The sequence below is a fragment of the Mus caroli genome, unplaced genomic scaffold (assembly GCF_978045245.1).
Source record: "Mus caroli unplaced genomic scaffold, Mus_caroli_1 scaffold_10, whole genome shotgun sequence".
Classification (NCBI taxonomy): Eukaryota; Metazoa; Chordata; class Mammalia; order Rodentia; family Muridae; genus Mus; species Mus caroli.
The window spans coordinates 99,362,753-99,384,324 of NW_028227265.1; positions in this window are offsets into that span (position 1 = coordinate 99,362,753).

Here is a 21,572-nt window from a genome sequence, read left to right on the forward strand (position 1 = left end):
CTAGGACTAATTGGCTATTCTGGGTGTTTTGTTGTTCCATATCAATTTGAGGATTTTCTTTCTATTTATGTGGATAATGAGATGAGTATGTTGATTGTGATTTCATTGAATCAGTAAATTGTTTTGGTAGGAAGGGTTTTTTTTTTTTTTTTTTTAATGTTAATTCTACCAAGCTATAGTATAGGCTTGGGAGGTCTTCAAATTCTAGTATGTTTCTTAATCTCTTTCTTCACACATTTAAAGTTTTCATTGTAGAGGTTGTTTTTTCCTCTTTTGTTATTATATCCTAAATATTTTATTTTATTTGAGAAACTGGGAAGATGAACATGTTCATGACCTCTTTCTCAGTATGCTTGTATTAATACTCATATGTATTAAAACTGGTAAATTTTTTAAGTCAATTATGTATCATCAAAAATGTTTAAAGTGGTTTATCCCCCTTGTAAAACACTTAGCAAGCTTTTAAATAGTTTTCACCTGTGGCTATGTTCAGACAGTAGAACTAGGGTGTGTCTTTCTTCTTTTATCTGCATCTTCTGGATTTTTTTCCATCTATGAAGAACATGAATTTCCTAAGTAACCATTGTTGTGTTTTATATGTTTGGTGGAGGCTTGGTATGATGTGGGGCAAGGGGGTGCCTCTGTGAACCCATGCTGAGGCATCCCTTCCCCTTCTGAGGTACCAGCCTCAGGACAGTATAGTATAGAATAGAGTTTATTCAGGGCATGGGGAGGGAAGGAGAGAGAGAGAGAGAGAGAGAGAGAGAGAGAGAGAGAGAGAGAGAGAGAGAGAGAGAGAGAGAGAGAGAGAGAGAACTTGGCCATGAGCACATGGAGGGGGAGGGGAATGGGGAGAGAGAGGGTTAGCAGAAGGAGCAGGCAAGTTTTGGGTGGAGACTAAATGCCAGCAACTATTCAATCTAAAATCCACATAAAATCTACGACCATCAACTGGTGATGCTACCGATATTTTTATAAAATATTGTTTTGAGATTGCATGGAACTTTCGAATAAGAAATACTAAGGTTTTGTTTTTGTACAGTGCCAGTGTCTTACCAGAGATTGTTTTCTTATATCATCTTTTCCTACTCTATTTTTCTTTACCTTTCACTTTACACCTTCTTCTCACTAATGTCTTCTCTCATCTCCCACTTTGCCTATTTTAAAATTGTGGAAAATGTAGTATTTTTTTTGGTACATAGGTGTATGAATTTTTAAAAATCCATACAACAGTGCCCTAACACCATAGTCAAGGCATAGAACAGTTGCTCACAGGACCCATGTTTCTTCATGCCAGCACACAGGGACCTGCTGTGCCCTCGACAACACTGATTACTGGCCTCGACAATGCTGATTACCTCTCATCATGGTTGTACCTTTCCCCGAAGTCACATCACTGCAATTGTGCAGTAGAAAGCAGTTAGCGTCTGGCTGCTTTTCCTCAGCACAATGCATTGGAGATTCATTTGTGTTGCTGAGTATGTCAATAGTTTGCTCCTTTTTAGTGCTGAGCCAACAGTTTTCAATTATATGGATCTACTATAGTTTGTTTATCTAGCCACCAACTGAAGGGCCTTTGACTTGCCTCCAGTTTGGGGCAATAATGAATAAAGTAGCAGGTTTTTTTTTTTTTTTCAATGTGGACATATGTTTTCATTTCTCAAGGGCCAATTATGCAGGGATGAGATGGCTGGTTAGTGTGTATTTAACTTTTCAAAAGCTACCGGCGTGTTTTCCAAAGTGGTTGTATCATTTGACAGTTCTAGCAGCCATTTGTGAGACCCACAGCCACTCTGCTTCCCTGGGGTCACTAAGCACTCCTGTTTATTCATCCATTCTTTATGTGCTTCATACACGCACAGCATGCATTTAGATTAAACCAACCCCACTGCCCTCTCCACTTCTCTCACATCTCCCTCTCAACTTCATATCATCTCCCCTCCCCCACTAATAATCCACCCAGGCCAGTCAGTGACATCCACATGATAAGGGGAGTAGGGCCATCCATCGGAGCACAGGAAGCTGATGAGAGGACATGGCCCCGTAGAAGACGGACTCCTTTCCCAGGCAACTACCAATATCTCTCAGCTAGGGATGGGTTCTCGTGAGCTCCTCCCTTGCCCTTGATGGACTATTTACTGGCTTGATTTTGTTCAGGTCTTGTCCAGGCAGCTACAACTTCTGAGTGTTCTGAGGGCATCAGCCCTGAAATATCCAGAAGGCAGTGCTTCACTCCAGCCCTCTCTGACCGCTGGATCTTACTGTCTTTGTACCTCCTCTTCCACATGTTGCTTGAGTTTGGGAGGCTGTGGTATGATCTAGATGCCCAATTTATGGGTAAGCATCTCACAGATAGTTATTCTCCATCCTTTGACCTGGTATGAGTCCCTGTGTTGACCAAAGTCCCATAAACAAGCTGTAGTAAGAAGTTTCTCAGAGAGGGAATGAGAACTGCACTATATGTATATGCATAAGGGTTAGTATTCAGAAGGAAGTTTCATATTCTGTTAATTTAGCAAAATACCAGTAGTAGGTTATCTCTTAGGGCATATGACCTTGCCCATCCCAGGTTCTTAGCCAGTTTTATATTATGAGTTTTCTCCTGTGGAATGGACCTTAAATCTAACATGAAAAGCTGTCGGTTACCCTTATAACATTTATACCATTATTACAACACTAGGAATATCTTCCCAGGGTAGTCATATTACATAGTGTAGAAGCTTTACAACTTGGGAAGACTATTGATTTCTTTCCCTTCCCCCAGTAACCTGCATAGTACTTCCTGGCCTAAGCCTCCAAAGAGGAATTATAAGTCTATACCATCCCACACAGCTCACTTCTTCCCATCTGATCCGTGTTTTCCTGTCTCTCTGTTTGCTCTGAGCACAATACTATGGCACTTCTGATCCCACCTTTCAGCTCCTAGCAAAAGCAAACATTTCTTGTCAAAATCTAGAATGAGTCACTTAATTAGCCAATTAACTTTATGACCCAGTTTTCAGGATTTTTCTACAAAGAACCTTGTTCCAGTTCTAACAGGTGTTCCCTAACACACTGCTCATTTCCTTATCTGTTGTTCTTGGTGACTGCTATACTGAAAACATATTGTGTTAGCCTTGGTTTTCTTTGAAACATCAAATTTTTCTTTTAAGTAATTCTTTGAGAATTCTCTATAATGTGTTCTGATCATATTCATCTCAACACCCCCCACCTTCTGACTCATCTAACTTTCAGTTCTCACTCTCTTTTTCTTTAGACCCATGGAGTCCAGTTTGTGTTGCAGAACTCCTTCCTGGTGTGACATCTACCTTGGAGTGTGGCTTACCTTCTGTAGTGTCATAAAGTCCCTGCATGGAGAATGGAGGTAGGCATGAAATCCTGCCCCCTGCTGATCAAAGGGAGAACCAGTTTTAAGGGTTTCTTCTCACTCCCCAACCACATCAGTAAAGTCTTCCCTGAAGCATAATTAGAAAAGCGATCTCTTTATGTGCACAGGGTTTTTTGTATCATTCCTACGTAATCAGACTTACTGTAGTGGGACCTGGGGGTGTTAATATTCAGGTACTGTTACATCGGACCCGCTTCTTTTCCACTTAAATAGCTGAAGAGCTTGGGTCTTGTGAATGAAGGAATGACCCACAAGTTCTGGCAGTCTTAAACATGATTCCCCAATTCTGTGTGTTCTCCATTCACACCATGGCCTCACTCTGTAATTTTCTTACTTTTACCTCATATCTACACATGGATCAATATCCTCAGACAACTTTAGATGCTGTTCTCTTTGACCACCTAGAAGCTTCATCACAGACTACACAGCCCTGAGGGGCCTAATTCCCCTAGATCTTCCTCCCTCTTTCTTTGTGAATTCAGTCACATAGATGCAGGCAGGAGCCTTTCTACTATCCATTTGTTGAATAGGAAATTCCTGATAGACTAGTCTGACCTCAAATGTCACCAAGGCACATTTGTGCTGGCCAAATGCAAACAGCAGGGGAGAAAGGACAGAGCTCTGCTCAATACTTCACCAGTTAAGCTGTCATTAAAAGGGAAACACCTGCTACCTAGAGAGTCTTTGTATTTCACTTTGCCACAGGGGTTTGTGCTGGACTTGTCAACTGATTGCTTTGGAGCTAAGTTGGGGGAAAGAAAATACATTCTCTCTGTGTGTTACTATCAAGCAAGGAAGGCAGTTTGCTCTGTATGATTAGGCCCATGTACAAAACAGGCCCACTGTGGACATAGACACAGAAGGTAGACATTGGAAAAGGAAAATTACGGCAGTGTAGTTTTTATATAGAAGAGCAGAAGGGAGTAGACAACATCTTTGTGTGGCAAGAATCCTGAAGGCAGCGGGAGGCTCTGCTCCATGCAGCAGCTTCCTCTTTTATTCCAGAATTCTTTGCCACAGACTGAAGTACAGTAGCATGGGAGAAGATGTAAAGAAAGGGCAACTCTGATACCTTAGTGGTGGGGATGTAGACGATTACAACCGTTATGGAAAATAGCATAGTGATTACTTGATATACTAAAACATATGCTAGTAATATCACCCCAAAGAAGTAAAGTTGACATGTTGAACAGATTCGGAACCCCCATGTTTATTGCTGCACAATTCATGACTGTTAGGGTATGGAAGCAAACTAAATGTCCATCAACAGGTGGATGGATAAAGAAAATGGGTGCAGGCATACAATAGAATACTATTTAGCAAGAAAAATCACAGAATCTGGTCATTGGCAATGTGGGAAGACCCAAAGATGTTATGCCAAGCAAAATAAGTCAGAGACAGAAAGGCAAACATGGTCTAATCTCCTTTATATGTGGAATATGAAAAGACTGATGTCACAGTAGTTGAGAATGGAGTAACGACAATCATAGCCTGGAAAGAGTCAGGAAGGCAGGGAAGGATAGAAGGGAATATTGGTCAATGGATAGACTACTTTAGTGTTTTATCTCAAAGTTGGATGAAGACACTTTAAACAAAGGGTTTCAATGTACTCACCATAGAGAAATAATAAAGGTTAAGATGGTGGATGTTAATTATCCTGATTTTGTCTCTACCTCATAAATACATGTACCAAACTATACTGAGGTGCATCACAAACACATACAGATGTATATTTAAAAGATATTTTAAAGGTAGCACAAAGTGCAATGATCCGACTATAAACAGCTTGGGTGGCAAAAAGGATGCAGGTCCAAGTTTCTACTCTCTGCCTTACTGTCTGGCTTTGGGCCACAGTGTTCATTTCCCCCAAGCCATCACATCGTTTTCAGAAGGGAGGACTTTGTGATGTCAGAATTTGAGTGCGTGTTTCCAGTAGTCTAGTGATGCTGGCTCACAGATCTTTGTGGCTTTCATTGCATCATTGGGTAGAACTCGTTCTCTGCTCACCCATGTGACCCAACAGTCAGTAGCTCTTTATGAGGCAGAACATTTCCTCGGGATTTATGTGAGATCTCCCTGGTTTGTGCTCAGAGAATGGGGTAGCGAATAGATTGAATTATGATACACTTTTTTAGAAATGCCATTTTTTATTACTTTCAAATGGGCATAGTAAATATGCTAGGCTAACAAAATGTTACCAGGATGTTTTGCCAAATATAGATCTTTGTGTGAATGTATCAGAATGATATGTAATTAACTTTTATTGTTCATACATCAATGTGTGTTTCTAAAGTGCTTAAATATAATTTATTCCTTCAGATAGCTTCATGAATACCTCCAATGCCATGAGGCCCTATGTGATGGTTAATTTTGCATGTCAACTTGACTGGGCTAAGGAATGTCCAGATATCTAGTAAAACATCATGTTGGGGGGGGGGGAGGTGTTTGTAAAAGGAATGGGTATTTGCATAAGTTACTAGAGTAAGACAGATCTGTCCTCAGCAATGTGGGCTGACATCTAACTCACAGAGAACCTCTCCAGGTCAGGAAGATGCTGGCAAGGCACATTCAGTGTGTTTGAAAGGTTGTATAGCCTCAAATGTCCTCAGATACAGTGATCTTGGTTTTTAACCCTTTGTGCCCCAGATTGAACTATAACACCCATTTCCTTGGCTTTCCATCTTGTTCATGGTCTTCCTGTGAGTCAATTCCTAGGAGAAATCTCTTCTCTACATCCATTTATTGCGTGTCTTTGGGAAGCTCTAATTGCTCTGTGAAATTTGTCAGTGCCAGGTAAAGTTTCACCCATTTGCTTATGGCGTAAAGTCCAAGGTAAACAATATTTATGACTTTTCTTTGTTTGTTTGTTTGGTTCTTTGAGACAGGGTTTCTCAGTAGCCCTGGCTGTCCTGGAACTCACTCTGTAGACCAGGCTGGCTTCGAACTCAGAAACCTGCCTGCCTCCCAAGTGCTAGGATTAAAGGCATGTGCCACCACTGCCCAGGATTTATGACTTTTTAAAATATCAATGAATGGATAGTGTAGGATTTCCCTGAATGCTCTTGTTTCCTACTTAAGCATCAGTTACTGAGCTGAATCCTGAGGTCCCAGGAATAAACATCAATTACTAAGTCACATCCCAAAGTCCCTGCAGGCTTCCTTTTCACATTTAGACAAGTTTTAGGTCTTTATTCCACTGTGGCTTGAGGTACAAACTCATATTGAAAGGTAAAGAGATTCTTTGGAGTTGAATCCCTTGGACACAGTGGGTGATGGGGCAGCCCTCCTGTCCCTGCCGCTTGCACTTCTCCTTGTACTTCTCCTGCTGTGTAGAAGGACCCTAGGCCATTCCTGTCTTATTCTCCCAGCCATTTCAACTTCAAGGCTTCTCGGTTGTTCTCAGGAAATGCCAGTCCCTGCAGGGGAAAGAGTTGCAGCTTAGGAAATAATTGATAGCACGGACAACCAGGGTTTCCATCAAAGCCTCCGAATTCTTCATTAACTCAGTGACTCCTTATTGAATAGAGAAGCAAGCCAGGAAAAAGAGAATAACAAACTGATATCATTTAATGAAAGAAGTAGGAGTGGGAGAAAAAAGGAGAGAAAACCAATGGGTTATTTAAAAATATCTATAGCTTTAGGGAGATAAAAATAAGTTTGAAGGCTGAAGGGACCACGGCTTTTGTTGTTTCTCTGCGTTGGTTTCTCTTGATCAAGAATGACAGTTGAGGTTACTCAGTAGTGGATAGACACCTGTGCAGGTGGACACCTGTGCTGGAGGCACCGATTGATCGTTTACCGTTCTTCTGAGAGATTGTGCCAAGGAAGAGAGATAGATTTTTTTTTATGGGGTGGGGCATGCTCTTGGGTAGACGCCAGGGTATATGCGCTGCTTGGGTTGTCTCCATCAGAACCACGCACGTGGGAGTTGTTAGATTACAGACCCTCTAGCTGCCCTTCCTGTCTCGCAGATGATAAGCCATACTCTGCCCCCGGTCTGTTGATAGGATACTGAACAGCTCTCTCCCTTCCACTAGTAGCTGTGAGGAAACCTGCTACCCCATGGTCAAAGGACAATCATGCATTATAACTGGTTTTCATCAGAGCCTTATTTCTAGCATGTAGGCTGTGCCAGCTTAGATCACGTGGGATGGAGTTTCCCTATCAACCTCTTTGAATCTGTGAGAATCAGAAACTGTGCTTTCTGGAACTGAAAGGTCTGTCTCTCTCTTTAGGGGTCCCATTGCACTCTATAACGCAGTGTCCCAACTCTCCTAGTATTCTAGGATGTGAACAGCGCTCGCTTTCACCCTTCAAGACCCTATTATGCGGCCTTTGTTGTGATACTCTGTATCCTAACTTTGTTCCACTTCAAAGCCGGATCAAGGCTACTCACACTAGTGATGCTCTCGGGAATAAGCTTATCGGAAGGGCTGTTGCCTTAGTTCCTCTCTAAGATCCTGCTTTCTCTTTAAAATTCTAACCGGAAATAGTGTAAATGGGCGTGGCATAGGCGATTCCCTGCCTTGTCCCTAATTGGGCTTTGTGCTCCAATTTTATAAAAGGAGAAGAAATGTAGTGTGTGAGAACTGGATTTTCCATGCATCATTATCTCAGAAATAAGGTTGGATTTCACAACAAGGCACAAACCTGAACTCCCACCTACTGCTTAGAAAGAACTGCGCAGTCAGGGAAGTTGATACTGGGCTGTTACTCAAAACCCTTTACCTGCTTAGTCATCTTCTATGTAAAGCCTGTGTGTGAGGCTCCCAGGACACGCCCAGCCCAGCCCTGAGCTGGGCAGCAATCACCTGGTAAAGGGAGAAGCTTGGATTTTAATATAACAAACTGGAGCCAATTTACAGAAGTAATCTGATTTTCTAAATCATTGGAATTAGCCAGTCAAGCTTGAGCGCTACAATTACTCAGAGGCTCACAAGCCCTAATAACATCTGGTAAACTCCGACTGGGGCCCAGACGGAGAAAGAAAACTGTACACCCATGCACAACGACAAGCAGATAAACAGAACGCAAACCCCTAGGCACCGGCATCCGTTTTTATTATGACATCCTTAAGGTCACCGTGTCAAGGGATGGAAGGAAATTAAAACGAAGCTTCTCAGAGAACCCTGCTTACAAGGATTCCTTCACTTAGAGCTTGTTAATTTCCACAGTACAGCTGCCCTGGGTTGTGAATTAAAGAAACAGATGAAAAAAAATACGACGCCTTTAACTGTACCAGAGGCCCCTGCATACCCCGTGCCTTTTGATGAGAAACATTAAACATTTTTAATTTAGCACATCAATTTGAAAATCTAATTTTTTTTTAATGCTTTGTAGCAGCCGACGCGTTCACGGCGCTGTCACGACCATAGAAGAATTATGAGAGACTTGAACCGCGAAAAGTAAATTAGAAAAATCTCATTTCAGTTACTCTAAAAAGAGGGGAAATTAGATTTTGATTAAAATCACTCACACATACAATTTTAGGTAAACTAATTTAGCAAGACTGACTATATAATTTTTTTCCCTGGCAGTATGTCCTTTTAATACGGGCTGTGAGGTATTTGTACCCATAACCTTTCTTACAACCAATGGATGAGAAAAAGAAAGTCTAATAAAGTGGCCTCTTGACCACAGCGTAAGAGGCCTGGTAGGGAGAGATTAAAGTGGTGTATTTGTCAATCGAACAGGCAGAATCTGGGAATGAATTAAAACTCCTTGTATAAGTCACTTTGCCTTTCAACTATTTTCAGGTTTCCACTTGGAAATTTTGACTTTAAGGAGTGATGCGTCAGCTAATGCGGGAGATCAATTGCACCATTAGCAATGCTTAAAGGACTGTCCACGCCAGAGGCTCCAGTCTGGGTTAAGCAAATACTGCCACCAGCAAGGTGAGAGTACCTACAGCAGTGAACGGCTCTCATGCCCTTCACAGAGGTGTTGTTACTAAGACAGAAGTGACACTCAGTGAACATGTTTTGCTAACTGTGAAGTGCTGCTCAAGATTGGAGTTGTCAGCCTTCTTCTGGCATTGGAGTTAATGATTGTTCTGTAAGTGTCCGAGTTTGTCTCTCTGAATCCTAGCAGTGAATCTAAGACTTAGGGGTTAAGCATATCATACAAACTTCATTTTGGAAATTGCATGGCTAGAATGGTTAGAAACCTTTAAGTTTGGGGGTGAGGGGAGTGGATAACTAATTCTCTGTAGGGACAGAAATAGATGACAGACAGAGGGCATTTAACGTGGATATTCTTTCCAAATGTGTACAAGTCATGAGGAAAGAGATACTTTTGAGCTTGCTGATGAGGTGTTTTGATGTGCACACGATGAGACAGGGCCTTTGTAAAGGGCCAACACATGACATATGGGCAAGGAATCACTTAGAAATGAACAAGAAGCTATAAAATGGCTGTTCTGTAAGACTTATGGAAGAGTCTGCCTTGGAGGGCTTGTCCTCATTATCCTCTCAAACCCCCAGTTCCGAAGAACAAGATAAACATGGAAGGACTGGGAAAGGAATGAATGGTATTTGAGAAAGTAAATTTGATTACAGAAGTAGGGGAGACCAGAGAGGAGGGAAGAGGGGTATGGGTGGGGGAGGAAAGGAGACAGAAAACCAGGAAAAGAGAACACCTGAGAAGAAAGAGGAATAGACAGGAGTCAGAAAGACAATGTCAGGAGACAGGAAAAAGATATCAGGGACAAGGTGTCAGGAGACAGGAAGATGTCAATGGACAAGAGATAGGAGTAAGATGTTGGGAGACGGGAAGAATGGGGCAGGAGACAGAAAAGAGGTGTCAGGAGACAGGAAAAAGGTGCCAGGAAAAGGAGACAGGAAGAAGGTGGCAGAAACAGGAGACAGTAGCTAGGACAAATAGTAGAGACAAGAGTCAAGAAGTAGGTGACAGGGACAGACATGGCTTCCCTAATGAGCGTGGTATATCTTTTCTACACACAGAACAGCCACGGTCCAAGTGTCACAATGAGTTCCAGAAATGCCAGAAATCTTATGAACATCTGCAGGCCAGTACTAGTGAGATCTCGCATCAGGCATCACCCTCCTTTATGGATCCCATTTGGCTAACCTGTCTCTTTCTTGCCTTCTGTCCCAGAGCACTATTTAAACCCAAATTTTTGCATTCTCTCTCTCTCTCTCTCTCTCTCTCTCTCTCTCTCTCTCTGTGTGTGTGTGTGTGTGAAGTTTACTATTTTTGTATAAGAGTTACAAAGTTGAACACTGGCTTTACTTTAAATCACTGACTGCTAAGCCACAGATTAAGAGCTGGCTTTTTCTGGCAATTCTGTCCCCTCTTCTAGGAAGAGCTGGGAGGAGTATCTGTCTGAATACCTTTCTGACTAACCTTGTCTGAACATACATATTCTAAATGCCTTCACAGGGCATGACATTTTCCTTAAAAATCTCATATTGGAGGGTGCTGTTTATAAATATAGTACTTGCGTTTATATGCCCTCAACTTAACTCTGATATCATCAACAGAAAGAAGGTTAGTGAAAGACTCCAGTTGAATTCTCAACACAGTTGGCAGACTAAGTGTCCCCTGTGGATATTTGGAAAACATACTGAGTGTCATCAATGGGATGCTTCAAGCATGTTGCAAGAAGCCAAGAGACTGCACAGAAAATATCCATTTGTTAACAGATCTGTTAATTTTAGAGATAAAGATGTTTTAAACATACATCTCTGTTAGAGTCTCACTGTTGTGAGAACATACCAGAGACAACCAACTTATACAAAAGAAAAGTTTCTTTTCCTTCAGTCTTAGAGGACTCCATTCACGTTTGCTGTGCCTGTTTCTCAGACTGCTCCTCGTACACTTTGTGTGGCAAAGGACGTCTACTTAACATATGGAGCCTGGAAACCAACTAGAGAGAAAAGAGTGTCGTGTCAACATCTCCTTCATACACTTTCAGTGATACAGATGTCTTTCCCCAAGACTCACTCCCTAAGGGTTCCACCATCTCCCAACAGTGTTAGGAGCTGGTGACCAAGCCTTTAGCACGTGACTTTTGGGGGAACATTTAAGATCCTCTGATAATTCATCACACACACACACACACACACACTTTTCTGTTTGGTAGTTAACTTTGAGAAACCTCCGGGGCCATTCTGAATCACTCTATAGCACACTATGACTTCTGTCTTTTAAAGTAATGGCAACGAGGCTTTTGGTTAACATTTGTATACAGGATAACTTATTTTAGCCATTTAACCTTATGGTGCGACAGATCATTGAGATCCTGTCTGTGGCAGAGTTTGGTGAAGGCTCCAAACCTGTTTTTGTTGTCTCAGTGGTCTTTGCAATAGGTGGTATGTCCTCTTTGCACAACTGTCTGCCCATTGTCTGACTTGTCCACTGTGACAGACTCCTCGTTAGTGTTAGTTGTTGATCCTCCTTTGCTTCTGAATGTTGGAATTTTTCCCTACTCAGCTTCCTTTTGTCATCTATACTTCTTGTGAAGTTGAGTGAATTAAACCCCATGGATTTAAAAATATTTATCTACATGCTCACACTTTCAAATTCTATTTCTCTTATGAACCTTGCCTGTAAAGGTCCATACCTTGTACTGGGCCATACATATTCACCCTGGGGCTGTACATAGTCTAACTCTAAGAAGCACAAATGAGTTTGGAGAATTTTCTACTCAGAGGGTTTCTTTTTATACCAGTTCTACCTTATATGACAGTCTTACTTGGTTATCGTGCCAGAAAACTGGGACTCATCCTTGAATTCTCCATTAACCTTTATTTGATACACTTCTCACACGTACATACAAATCCACATGGACACTGTGATGGCCATTCCTGGTTGTCAACTTGATTATATCTGGAATTAACTATAGTACAGAAATGAAGGGCACACGTGTGATCCAGATCTTGAGGATAGAAGATAGGTTTCTGACCTGGATCTTGACATGGAGATCTTGATGTATAGTGACCATGAAAAGCTTAGGCACAGGCAAGGTAGTATACACCTTTTATTCCAGAAGACTGAGGCAAGCAGATCTCTGAGGTCAAGGTAAGACTGGGCCAAAGCAAATTTTAGATTCAGGCATGGTAGCACACACCTGTAATCTGAGCCACACCTTCTACTGGAGGCCTACATAAGGACATTGGAAGAAGGAAGATTCACTCTTCTTAGACTGCTTGCACTTACTTGCTAGAATATCTGTTGGAACCCACTTCTACAGAAGATAAGCTTAAATAACTAGTCTCATGGGACTGAGCAACTACTAGATTCGTGGACTTCCCATTTACAGCTGCCTGTTGTTGGGTTAGTTGAACTACAGGCTGCAAGTCATCAAAATAAATTCTCTTAATATATATAGGGACATCCCATAAGTCCTGTGCCTCTAGAGAACCCTGAGACAGCCACCCAGTTGGTTTCCTCTGAGGCATACCAAAATGCAGACATACCTTACTCCAAGCAAGCACCACAGGCTTCAACATTGCCTCCTCTTCCATCCATACAGTGGATCTACCTGTGCTTCTACAGTGGATCTACCTGTGCTTCTCATTATCCTCTTACAATTTACTCTTTCCATAGACACTAGCAAGCTTTTCTTTTTTTTTTTTTTTTCTTTCTTTTTTTTGGTTTTTCGAGACAGGGTTTCTCTGTATAGCCCTGGCTGTCCTGGAACTCATTTTGTAGACTAGGCTGGCCTGGAACTCAGAAATCTGCCTGCCTCTGCCTCTGGAGTGCTGGGATTAAAGGCGTGTGCCACCACTGCCCGGCCAAGCTTTTCTTAAAGATAAAAACCAGATCATATGTTATGCTAGACTGAAAAACCTTCAAAGGCTTTTTGTCTAATCGCTTGCACGGTCTCCAGGGATCTGAGTATGGCTAACCTCTCCTGATCAGTAAAGCATTCTGCCTGGCCAAAGGACTTCTTTCCCATCTTCTTAACTCTTTCCTTGTTATTCCACTATCTCTATACTCTAATCATTTCTATGTTAGTTTAGGCAAGTTGGTATGTGTATGTGTGTGGTGCTTTGTTATTGCTTGCCATTCATTGCCTGGATCTCCTAAGATGTAAGTTTTAGGATGGCAGGAATTTCATGTGTCTTATAGTTATATTCTTGTATCCTTAGTGCCTAGAAAAAGCATCTCTGTTATCTGGTGTGTGCTTACCAAGAATTGGAGCAGTTACTGCCATGTATGTCATGCGTCGTTTGAGAAGACTAAAACTTTTTATTTCGGTGCTGGGTATTGAAGATCAAACCCAAGGCCTGGCACATGCTAGTGTTCCTTCGCCCTGCTATAAACCAGCTCCCCTTTTTATTTCACTGGGGACAAGGTCTCACTACATTGCCCATGGTGGCCTGGAGCCACCATGTGTTCTTGCCTCAGTCTCTTGGGTAGCTGAGAGTCTAGGCTTGTGCTATGAGTCCTGGCTTCAGTGTTTTTAATACAGATGTTCCAAAGGATGTCTGCTGAGATAGCATACTATGAAAAAGTGGGATAGGAACAGCACAAGCGGAACAGGGCAGGGAGAAATGTGCGTGGCAGGCCAGTGAGGCAAAGACTGCTGTACTGCTAACTGATAAGGCTGAGGAGCACAGGGAATGGCAGGCACGAGCCTCATCTGTGCCAGTCAGCTAGAAGAAGAAAACTGAAGACATGGGTACGATCCACTTAACCAGACCAAGTTAGGAAGAATTCTTACAACCATCAATCTCTTCCTTGTTTGGCTCCAAACTGATTCCTTTTACTTCCCCTTCAGATAATCGTTAACTACAAATAGCCATTTTGGTATTGAATCCCTCAGATTAATTTTCCCCATTTTAAAAACTTCCTACAAATGAATTATGTACTATGATTTTATTTTTTGGTTTTTACTAAACATCATTTTGGCAAGAAACACACGCACACACGCGCGCATGCGCGTGCGCACACACACACACACACATACATGCACACACACACACACACACACACACACACACACACACATTCTATCCAAAACATAATTTAGCTATTATGCTCTTAATGCATGCTGATTTGATTCCATGCTGATTTGAGTTTATAACCATCTGTCCTGGTTCACTTTCTGTTGCCATGGCAAAGACAGAAGGCATTTGTGTGTGGAAGGGTTTATCTGGCTTCCAGGTCATGGTCCTTCATCAAGGGAAGTGGAACTCAAGGCAGGAGCTGAAGCAGAGGTTGTGGAGGGCTATAGCTTACTAGCTTGTTCCCCATGGTTTGCTCTGCCTGCTTTCTTACACAGCCCAAGACCACCTGCTTTAGGATGGTACCATCCACAGTATGCTGGGTCCTTCCAAATCAATCATCAATCAAGAAAATACCCCACAGACATCCCCACAGGTTAGGCTGGTAAAGGCAACTTGTCAAGGGAGGAATTGATGCATTTCCCAAGTTACTCTGTGTCAAGTTGATAAAAAGTAACCAACATAGCATGAAAACTAATATCTTGGCAATTGTTATCACAGTGTAATTTATTCACACATCTCTTTTGAAGAAATACCTACAAATGGAATCACTAGACCACAGAGTTTTTTTTTTTTAATATTTATAATACTATACATACTATTAGCTTAGTCCTTTAAAACCTTTCTGTGGTGGTGGTATTTGTGTCTCTTTGTGCTCCCACAAGTCTTGTTTGAGAGTCTCTGTGTTACACATTCTTGTTAACATTTGATATTGTGTTTTAAAATTGCTGCCGTTTGGGTGAGAGTATAATGTTATCTCATTTCTGTTTTAATTAATATCTTCAGTGACAAATGCGATTAAATATCAATTCGTGTGATTATCTTCAGATCATTTGCAAACCGCTGTCTACATTTTTTTCCTATTAAAAAAAGGGCTGGGTACTGGGTCTCCAATGGAGTTGCAGCTCCTGCTTTTCTCTTCTGAATCCAGACCTGTTCACTGGCTCGATACCAGTATTGTCTTGCATTCTTTTCAAATAGTGTATTTTGGTGACTGGAAGCTTTCAAATTGTAAAAATTTATTTATACATTTGCAAGAAGTTTTAAAACAAAATTAGTCTAAGGGATTAAATGTCAAGATAATGCTTACTGGGGAGAAAGGGAAAAAACTGAGTCTGAGGCCAGGCAAGGAAGAGATCAGAATTCCAAGAGGATTTGATGCCTTGGTCCAACTAAGGATCAAGAAGGGCTGGGTGGGGTGGAGGATAGTTGGGCAGGGTAGAGGAAGGAATAGAGGAAAAATAACTAACACTAAAGGCTTTCTGAGAAAGTCATATGGGAACCTGTTTCTCTAGAAGATCCCTAAAATACAATATGCACATATAAAGAGTATAAATAGTTATCCGACAACACCATGTCAGCAGTCCTATGTACTTTATAGGCTAACAAATTAAAAAGCCCAAATGTAATGAATGGGATAGCTCTTGTGGAGTTGTTGGCCAGTGACATCCCATAGATTGTCATTGCTCTTGGTAAATTCTCAGAACTTGATGGCAAGGCCATATTGAAGAAAACACCATATATAGGAGACGTAAAAATGTGGAGAAATCATGCTAGCATTAATCTGGAAGCTTCATCCTAGCTTGCAAGCTTTGTTTAGTGCTGGAAGATGCAGTGCACACTACTGGAGGAGAAAAGTAATACTTGATCTTATACATCTGTGACCCACACAAGAGACAATAAGGACCAGACTGACAAGATAGGCTCACTGGGTTAATGGTGGCCAGAGTGTTGTGTGAGTAGCCATCACTTTCTGATTGAATTTAGTGCCCACTCTGCAGGATGGAACTTGTACTTGGCATCAAGGCTACAAACCTGTGTCTAGACAGGTCAGAAATCCCAGTGGAGAAATTACTATACTTACTGTCTTAGTCAAGGTTTCTATTCCTGGAAAAAATATCATGGCCAAGAAGCAAGTTGGAGAGTAAAGGGTTTATTCAGCTTACACTTCTACACTACTGTTCATCACCAAAGGAAGTCAGGACTGTAACTCACACAGGGCAGGAAGCAAGAGCTGATGCAGAGGCCATGGAGGGATGTTACTTCCTGGCTTGCTTCACCTGGCTTGCTCAGCTTGCTCTCTTATAGAACTTAATACCACCAGCCCAGGGATGGCACCACCCACAAAGGGCCCTCCCCACTTGATCATTGAGAAACTGCCTTACAGCTGGATCTCATGGAGGCATTTCCTCAATTGAAGTTCCTTTCTCTGTGATAACTTCAGCCTCTGTCAAATTGACGCACAAAACCAGCCAGTATAATTGACCCCTTGTCAACTTGACACACACACACATCACTATTAAGCTTCAACCCTTATTTTCTTATTCATCCCTAAGATCTAAATAACTTTAAAACTCCCACAGTCTTTTCATACTAAAAGTTCAATTCTTTAAAAATATCCAATCTCTTTTAAAATTCAAAGTCTCTTAACCGTGGGCTACACTAAATTACTTTCTTCCTTCACGGGGGAAAAATATCAGGGCACAACCACAATCAAAAGCAAAATCAAACTCCAACCATCCAGTGTCTGGGATCCACTCACAAGCTTCTAAGCTCCTCCATGGGCTTGGGTCACTTCTCCAGTCCTGCCCTTTGTAGCACACACCTTGTCTTCTAGGCTTCAGCTGCCTGTATTCCACTGCTGCTATTGTTCTTGGTACTGGCATCTCCAAAACACTGCTGTCTTCCACTGTAACTAGGCTTTACCACTAGCCTCTCATAGGCTCTCTTCATGGTGCCAAGCCTCAGTGTTTTTGCATGACTTCTTCAGTCCTGGGCCATCAATAGCAACTAAAGCTGCACCTTTACCATTGTCCTTCTGTGGCTGCTCACAGTGCCAAGCCTCAGCTGCTCTTCATGACCCCTTCACACCTTCAAAACCAGTACCACCTGGGTGACTCTTACACATTACCAAGTCTAGCAACAGCACAAGGTACAACTTGGCTATCTCTGGAACACAGCCTCTGTGTGCTCTAGAAAACACTTCCCAGAAGATTTCACCTCAATGTTGCTGGTCTCTTTTTAATCACCTCTAATTTCTTAGTTCCAGCTAACCAGCATCAATAGTCCCAGTAATGCAAAGGTTTCACTCTAGTAGTTCTGGTATCTTGTTAATCACAGCTGATTCTTCAGTCCTAGTTAACCAAAACCATAGAATTTGAACAAACAACACGGTCCTGATAAGAGTCTTTAATCTTCCCTGTGAAATTTCACAAGCCAGGCCTCCATTTTCTGCACTGTTCTCAACATTATCTTCCAACCCCCTACAGAACATCCCACATCCCAGAGAGCTCTTAACAACCAATGACTCTTCTAGCTCAAAGTTCCAAAGTCCTTCCACAGTCCTCCCCAAAACATGGTCAGGTTTTCAGAGGAATACCCTACTATGCTGGTACCAATTTTTCTTAGTCAAGGTTTCTATTCCTGGAAAAAAACATCATGACCAAGAAACAAGTTGGGGAGGAAAGGGTTTATTCAGCTTACACTTCCACATTACTGTTCATCACCAAAGGAAGTCAGGACTTGAACTCAAACAGGTCAGGAAGCATACCTTCTACCCATAGGTCAGTGTATCTCTCAAACCTCTTTAGAGGTTTTTATAGTAGATGATGATTAACACAGAGTCCCACAACTGTTCAGAGTGTAAAGAAAAAGGGACTGGGGAGTGCTCAGTCATAAATGAGATATCCATATCATACCTGATGTGGATGCTTCGGGCCCTGGGAGAGGCTGGATGGACAGTGATAGAAGCTTCCACATTGCCCTAACAGTATGCATACTCATGTCTGCTGGCATACCACGTGACACAAAACAGAGGATCCTAGCAAACTTGGATGACTGAAATCAGGCCGATAACAGGGCAGAGACTGCTATCTCCATCTTTACAGAAGTTCCCTCTGGTGTTGGCAGTCTGACACCTCCCTATACTGACAGTGCGATAACTGACTACTCCAGAGCTCCTGCCAATTTCCCATTGGTTCAAAGGCTGTATAAAGGCACCTTGATCTATTTCTCAGGTAGGTGACTCTGCCTCTCTCCCCAACTCCTGGATCCTGATTCCCACACACCTCTTCCTTCCAAAGGTCAGAGATCGTTTTGGAAGAAGGTGCAGACAAATTTTAAGATCCAGAAGTGGTGGATGAATATCAAAGATGGTGTTTTCTGAAGACAACATGGCAATTGTACCTATGAATTCAAATTGATTATGACCACATGCTTATGGACCTGTGTGAGTTCAAGCTAGAGGAAAATCCAGCATGAGATGGGGAGGTGGGTACAAAATCCTATCCCTAGCTGAGTAGATATTGGTAATTCATATATGTTGTGAAAGGGAGATCTGGTCTTTAGGTCTGTAGTCTAGATAATTCTGACATGATATAGTGGACTGCACATCCAAGTATATATGGGCAGCACAGATTGGACTTGGACTTAAAAGTTGAGGAACTAGTTGCTTGGTTAGCAAATGGGACATAAATTTGGGACGAGTTGGAGGAAGTGGGTGAACATTGTTAAAATACAGTGTATGAAATTCTTAAAGAATTAGTAAAATTACAATTTATTTATTTCACAGTTTCATACACCCCCACCTCACACACAATGTACTTTGGTCAAATTCTCCCAGTAGAGTTGCTAATTCCTTCCCCCTTAACTCCTTAACTTAACTCCTTCCCCAGGAGTCCCCTTCCTACTTTTATGTCTTTGTGTATGTATTCCCTTGAATTTAATTAAGACTGCTTGCATTAGCATGAGTGTTCCCCCTCTTTTTTTTGGGGGGGGGGAGAACCAACTTATCCATGGATATAGCATCATGGATTATGATTCTCCTACCCTCAGCAACCATTAAGAATCACGAAGTCCTTAAGGAGGGGTGGAGTCTTATGGGCTTCTTCCTCTAAACACGATAAAGAATTGACACGGCCAATCTTATGCATGTAGTCACTGCTGGGTGTACACTATCCATGCCATGTCCAGAGGAAAGCATTTCATGATACTTGGAAGTTTTCAATTTTAATGAAGTCCAGCTTTCTGTTTTCCTTTATGCAGGCAATTCTCTGTTCTTTATTACCATGGCTTATGTGGATCGTCTCTCATGCAATCACTGTATTGTTGGACTCACAATACAGTTACAACTCATTAGACATGCTTCTGTGCATTTTGTGTGAGGTGCAGAAATCAATTTCTTGTTGTTTATATGGATATTCAGCATATTGATTTAAGAGATACTCCTTTCCCCCATTCATCAGGGCTCTTTTATGAATGAACTATGGATCTTTGTGTGAGTCTGAACTCTCTCCTGCTCCATTCATCCAAGTCTCACTCTTATACTAACAATACACTAGTTTGAAAGCTCTCTGGTTCGTTTTTTTTTCTTGTTTGAAATTGCCTTGGCTGTTTGTAGTCCTCTGCATGTCTATTTAATTTTAACACCAGGATGGTAAGTAACACACACACAAACACACACACACACACACACACACACACACACACACACACACAAACACACTGGGGTCATTTCTTGCTAAGACATAGAGATTGCTTTCAATAAATGATTTGAAAAATTCCATCTCAATAGTACCTGTATTTTTTAAGCTATAAAATTTTATCAGGGTAATTTTTAATTTGCCCATTGTTGTTTTCTGGCTCTCAGTATAGACAACTTATGCATATTTCATTAAATGTAAATTCCAAGGCATTTAGTATTTTGGATGAAATTATAAATGCTTAATGCTATTGGTTTCAAAATTTGTTTTCTATAAGGGCAAACAGTTGGATTGGGATAATGACTGGCATATGACTAGTAAGAATGTTCAGCTTACTTAAGAATTCTGTTTGGGCATGCTTCTATAGTATAATCTTATGTCTACCGATAATCAATCTATTTTTTAACACTTTTTCATGTTAATTTTTTTCTTGCCTTGTTGTCTTGGCTAAAACATTCCCCAGTATAGTTGCCAATTCCTTCTCCTCTTCCAATTAACTCCTTCTTCCCCAAAAGTCCCCTTCCTACCGTTATGTCTTTGTGCATGTGTTCTTTTGAAGTTAATTAAGACTGCTTTCATTAGCACGAGTCTTTCCCCTTCCCTTGGAAATAAACAACTTACCAGTGGATATATCACCATGGATTATGATTCTTCTACCCTCTAGCAACCATTAACTGTCAATAAATCCTTAAAGAGGGGTGGAGTCTTATAAGCTCCTTATGAAGGTAAAGGATTTTGATAGACATCTATGTCTTACTCAATATCTAAATGTGAGAATTTTCAACACTTATGACCAAATTTTAATTTTCTATAGAGATTTGCAAATGTCCTTTGGCAGGTTGAAGAGAAAGTTATTTCCATTTTCTAGTTTGTTAAGAGCTTTTAAATATCGTAAATTTATATAAAATTTTATTAAATGTATTTCTCAAATCCACTGAGACAATAGGGATTTAAAACAATTATTGTGTTAATGTATTAATTTATATTAATTGACTATCACCATTTTTATGAATATACATTTGTGGGATTAAGCTCACTTGGCAGTAATGAATATTTTATACATTGTATAATGGCTTGCTAATATTTTCTTATATTTTGCTTATAATTTTCCTCTTAGAATTTATGTTATGCTTGTCATATACAATCAGCAACAATCTTGTGTTTGAGAATTTTTAAAATGAATTTCTATAAATCTGATCTGGAGATTCCTTCATAATGCATTCCTTCATAATGTACTTTGGTCATATACCTCGATTTTTATTAATTATTTTATTTATTTGCATACCAAATGTTACCCCATTCCTTGTCCCCCCCTCCATGAGTTCTTCATCCCATCCCCCTTACCCTTTGCTTCTGTGAGGGTGCTCCCTCATCTACCCACCCACTCATACCTCATTCCCAACCCAGCATCCCCCTTCCCTGGTGCATCAAGTTTCTACACGATTAAATGCATCTTTTCCCACTGAGGCAGTCCTCTGCTACATAAGTGCCAGGGGTCATATATGCTCTTTGGTTGGTGGCTTAGTCTCTGGGATCTCTGAGGAGTTCGGGTTAGTTGATACTGTTGTTCTTCCTATGGGGTTGCCATTCCCTTCAGCTCCTTCAGTCCTTATACCAGACCTCAGTTCAATGGTTGGCTGTAAATATTGGCATCTGTCTCAGTCAGCTGCTAGTAGGGCCTCTCAGAGGATAGCCATGCTAAGCTTCTATCTGCAAGCACCACATGGCATC